General features: G+C 53.7%; 1 non-coding gene across 1 annotated transcript; it reads left to right on the top strand.

The window, feature by feature from the left end:
• The first annotated feature begins 2,367 nt into the window (after positions 1-2,367).
• Positions 2,368-2,471, top strand: LOC137220291 (U6 spliceosomal RNA). The gene has a single exon (XR_010941599.1). It is a non-coding gene; the product is annotated as a U6 spliceosomal RNA (small nuclear RNA).
• The last annotated feature ends 3,031 nt before the right edge of the window (positions 2,472-5,502 follow it).

Genomic DNA, 5,502 nt, shown 5'->3' on the forward strand with positions numbered 1-5,502 from the left:
GGGGTGGGGGCAGGGGAGAGAATAACTAACCCAGCCCATTAAGCCAAGAATGCCCGCAGAGCATTTCTCAAAAGCAGTCCTAGGAAATCTGCATCAGGATCCCCAGGGAGCCCATTAAACGTCAGGAACCTGGGCTTCCCGGACCTACCAGATCAGTTGGGGTGCACAGCAGGGCACTAGCCCTTTAACAAGCTCCCAGGGGCCCTGATGCCCAAGAAAGTGTGGGAATTGCAACCACAGTGGTTTGGGCTTTTCCAGGGAAAGTCTGCATTTCATTAAATTGCAATGCTTAACCCAATGGAATGGATGATTTATTTCAGAAATGGATGCACCTGGCAGCACATTTGGGGCACAGCGATCCTTTCCAAGACCTGGGGACCCTGCCCATGTCATATAGAAGAGGACCATTTCCATATGGAAAGAGCTGAGCAGCTCACTTGCTTGTAGACAGGTGTCCCCTGGCTCCTTGAGATTTAATCACTGAGGATGCTTTGGAAACTGGAGAGATTTGAGGGTCCCTCTTTGCCCGTCCCTGGAGCCCGCTGAAGCAGCATTTTCACTGGTAACAGAAAGTGGCAGTCTTAAGGGGGCAATTCTTTGTAAAGGGTCCCTTAGGATTGGGGTCTAGGGTGGAGAAACTCAAAGCCCAGCTACTCCTGTGGCCTCCGGGGCACAGTGTGAGCGACCTGGGGGCTCATGCCAGGCATTCCTTCATGGGCCCTAAGCCCCAGCCCCCCACCCCACCCCCGCCCTGAGACGACACAGTGCAAGTCACCCATAGGTCTCCTGCCACACAGAGCTAAAGAACTTCAGAGAAACCTTGGTGGACATACACCCCAAAACTCTCATTTTTCCAGTGAGGACACTGAGGTCCCAACACCTTTGTTTGACACTGGGGCACCCACCCTGTCAACTGTAACCTGGATAAAAACACCTACATTCGGGGCTTTGGATTCGGAGCCAGCCATAAACAGAGGAAGGGGGGCTAGGAGACAGATGAGGAGGGATCAAACTGATCGACCTCAGCCCCCAAAAGGCCTCCATCTCATTTGTGAAATGAACAGGCTGGACAGATGTTCCCTAAACCTCTGATGGCCTCGGGTTCCACGGGGGCCAAGAAGCTGGGCATGGGACAGGGGTAGGGGGCCGAATCAGCATGGGGCCATGGGGGAGCTCTGTGAAAAGTCATCTGTTACTTCCATCCATTCGGCATCTGGTTTTTCATTTCTTAATCGCATCAGCATGATGGATGGTCACGGATTACAGATTACAGATTACAACCCCAGATTACATCATGGGGTTAATTTATTACATTTTTGAATACCCACTTGCTGGGAGACTGTTTTTCAAAGGTATTTGCATATCTTTCACCATAACAACAATGTGTAGGAGGGCATCTGGGAGGGAAGGATGGATGTTTAGGAGGGGAGAGAGCTTATTTGCCAACTGAAGCAGGTTCCTGAGGGTCTGCAATGGGAACGGAGAGCAAATCACTCCCTAGAGACATTTAAATTGAAACTAAGAGAAGGTGAGATGCAAGAAAGTTTTGCAAAGACTGCATGGGTGAAGGAAGATTCCTGGGGTTCACTGAACAGCACACAATGAGTGAATGGGGTATAATAACAAGCAATGAAGTGTCCAGACCCCTAAGATGCTTCCAGAGTCCCTCCCATTCTCACCATCCTGATCACAGGACACATTATTCATCCCATCCCTGCCTAAGGTTCCCAGGACACCAAACACAGGGAGGTGGGAGGAGCCACAGAGTCAGCACGTATAGCCCGGTGACGATCCCACTGATACCACGATATTCAGGAACCCAGCCAGCTGGGATGCCCCCTGAGCAGAGGCCCAGCCTCATTCATTCTCTTAGTCCAGCACCTCACCAGTGTCTGGCCAAATCCAGGTTCTGAATGAATGTGTGTCCAATGAGCGAATGAAAGAACGAAGGCATGAAATGATGGTGCGCAGTGTCTCATTGCCACTTGCCCGACATGAATCCTCATTTAGTCTGGATGAGGGGCAAAGACCTCTGATTTCAGTGCTTGGGCTCTAGGTGGTGGTGTGCAGAGAAAAGCTGCTTTCACAAATGAAGCAAGAGCTGCGGATTACTCACTACGGTGCCCCTCACACCCACTGGGCTGCTGCTTCTCTCCCCACGACTGCCCCTTAACCTGCTGTGAGGCCTTCCCTCTCTGATTCTCAGTTTCCTCATCTGTAAAATGGGATCATGGCAGCACCGATTCCATAGAGTTGAGTAAGAAGTAAGTGAGATAATGTTTGTAAAACGATAAAGTGCACAACGCCTGGCACATAAATGCCTAATTACTGGCTGTTATGACAATGATATTCAGATTGACACACACCTTGCTAGCTTCGGCAGCACGTGTACAAAAATTGGAACGATACAGAGGTTAGTGTGGCCCCTGTGCCAGGACGACACGCAAATTTGTGAAGCGTTCCACGTTTTTCTAAAAAAAGAGTGGATATATGTGTACGTATAACTGATTCACCTTGCTGTACACCTGAAACTATCACAACCTTGTAAATCAACTATACTCCAATAAAAATTCTAAAAAAAGAGCGACACACACTATCTAAGCCCCTAGAGCAAACACTCTGAACCACCCATCATGCCTTTCAAAACCCCATCCAAAACATCCGGAGCTGTGCCCCTCTTGCCAGTTCCATTTCCCAAGGCAGCAGGCAGCCCCCAAGATGCCCTTAAGGTGGGCATGCATCCTCATGGCCCGAGATGCCTAAAGACAAGTGGCTGCGGCTGAAGACAGCTCCTCTCCCCGCTCATCTAGTCTTCTGGTGTGAGGCCCGACCTGCCCAGCTGCCCCAGATCCTGGGGTCCACTGCTGACCTCAGACCCAGGTCAGAGCCCTGACCTTAGGCCAGTAACACTGGGCGGCTTCCAATAGTTCAACCAGGGCAAAGCCCCCATGCCATTCCGTCCCTGAAGTTCTGCTGACTCCGCAGTGTCATTGACACCTTGTTGGTCAGGGGGACCTGACAGGTCATCTCTTTTTAAACTTTGAACTTTTATCCACAGAAATGCACAGAGACACTAAATGTTTTCCACAATTTTAGGGGTTGCCGGGACCTCTGAAGTCATCCTCAACCACAGGGTAAGAACCCTTGATCCAACTCAACTGCCACTTTTTAAAAATAACTGCTTTATTGAGATATAATTCACAAACCATAAAGTTCATCCTTTTAAAGCATGCAATTCAGTGGTTTTTAATATAGTCGCAAAGTTGTGCGTCAATCACCACTATCTAATTCCAGAACATTTCCATCATCCCAGAAAGAAAACCCCTCGCATACATTGGCAGCCACTTCCCCAGTCTCGCCTTCTGCCAGCCCCTGGCAACCAACCACTAGTCTACTTTCTGTCTCTATGAACTTGCCTATTCTGAACATTTCATGTAAATCATACAATATGTGGCCTTTTACGTCCGGTTTGTTTCACGTAGCATTCATGTTTCCAAGGTTCACCAAAATTGCGGCATGTACTGGTACTCCATCCTTTTTGTGGCCGAATAATATTCTGCTGTATGAATATACCACGTTTTGTTTATCCACTCATCAGGTGATGGATATTTGACTTGTTTCCACTTTGGCCATTCAAACATGGGGAAACGGAGACCCAAAGTCACCATAACCTAGATGGGATGGGAGTCCAGACCTCTCTCCTAACATCCACCTTTTCTTGCAGCATTGCTCTGGGAGGACCCAGAGAACAGAGAGTCCAAGCGTGGCGAAAGATCGCCCCACTGGCGAATAGCCATCGCAACAGCACTTGAACCAGAGGATCCAATAACTTGCTTCCGGTTCAGTAAATGCTGGGCCACAGCTTCATCCTTGACAGAGAAGATCATACCCACTGTCCCCCTCCCAGGCCCAAGCCACCATCACCTCTTCTCTGCCACTGTTCCTAGCTGGTCTCCCTGCTTTTGTCCTTGCCAAATGCAGTCTATTCTCAACTTAGGGAATCAGAGTGAATTTGTTAAAACCTAAGTCAGATGATGTCTCTGCTCTGCTCACAACCCAATCCATCCTCGTGCCTGCCCATCAGGCTGATAATATTACGATAACAATAGCAGATAATTTTTCTAGAGCATATCCTGTGGGGTCAGGACCTTAGGAACATTATCTCCTTACACAGGCCACTGCACTTAATCCTCGAGCCCTGAGAGTTACGGCTAACGGTGAGCTCAGAGAGGTTAGGCCCCTTGACCAAGCATACGCGGAATGAATGACAGCAGAAGAGGGGCCCAGGCATCTTACCCGACTACAGAGCGGAGCTCTTAAAACTCTGAACCATAATTTGCCACGCTGGAGAAAGAAGAAAACAGTCGAAATGGAAGCCGCTGGGCCAGCTCCGGGCGCCAGGCAAGACGGCTGCTTCCCGCGAACGCGGGCCCGCCCCACCGCTCTCTGATCTTTGCAGCGCCTGCGGCCCCCCTGACCCCGCGGTGAGTTATGGGGGCCGCGGGACCCATAACACAGCATTCCGGGACTCCCAGGGTCGGCAGGACGCGGCACCCTGCTCTGTGATGGATGAGCCACCCCTAGCGCTGGCTTTGTCCTGCCTGGGCCGGGTTGGGGACCTACTTTGGACGGGGCGTGGCGAGAGGCGGACCGCGCGCGCGCGCGTGTGTGTGTGTGTGTGTGTGTGTGTGTGTGTGTGTGTGTGTGTTGGGTAGGGGTATTGTCTTTTTCCCTTCCCTCCCAGGGTGTGTGAGTGGGGAGCGGACACTAGCGCAGCCGTCAGTGCTCCCCAGTCTCACCTGGTAGCGCTTTGAAGACCCCCCTGGACCCCCACGTCGAAGACCGACCCCTCCCTGAACCTCGCCCCCAACTCTGCGCACTTTCGGAGGCTACTGAGGCCCCGCGGTGCCCCGTTCCTCCTCCCTCGCACAGGGCATTTCTTCCGTCCCATTTGACAGCCTAGGCGGAATAATCCTTTTGGGGAACCGCCGGCTTCTGCGCTGCCAGACGCTGCCGCAGCTGAGCGCTCAGCTCCAATCCATTGTTGGGGTCCGCCAGGGACCCCCCGCCGCGGCCCTTTGTCGCCTGCTCCCTGCTGGGCCGCTCCAGATGCGCCACCGCTGCCCGCGCCCCGCCCGTCCCACGCGCCCCGGGCCGCGCCGAGGCGGCTCTTCCGCACCGGGAGGAGTGGGCCCGCCTCTCCCGGTGCCTGCACGGCCGCCCGGCTGCGCCCGCCTTTGTCTACCTTCTTTGTCTGCCCCGCGCCTTCGCGGCGGCGGCAGCTAGGCCTCTGGGGAGGGGGCCCGGAACGCCGAGCGCAGCTGGCGAGGGCGCGCTGGCTGGGAGCGCGCGGGGCCCGGCCCGGCCCGGGGCTGCCCCTCGGCTGGGGGCAGTGGAGCCCGCTCGCCGCCGCCCCTCCCCCGTCCCCTCCGCGTGCTCCCGCCCCCTTCCCTCACGCCCGCCCCCTCCCCCTTCCCTCCAGCCCAGCTCAGCCTCGGCACA

This window comes from Pseudorca crassidens, chromosome 2 (assembly GCF_039906515.1).
Source record: "Pseudorca crassidens isolate mPseCra1 chromosome 2, mPseCra1.hap1, whole genome shotgun sequence".
NCBI lineage: Eukaryota > Metazoa > Chordata > Mammalia > Artiodactyla > Delphinidae > Pseudorca > Pseudorca crassidens.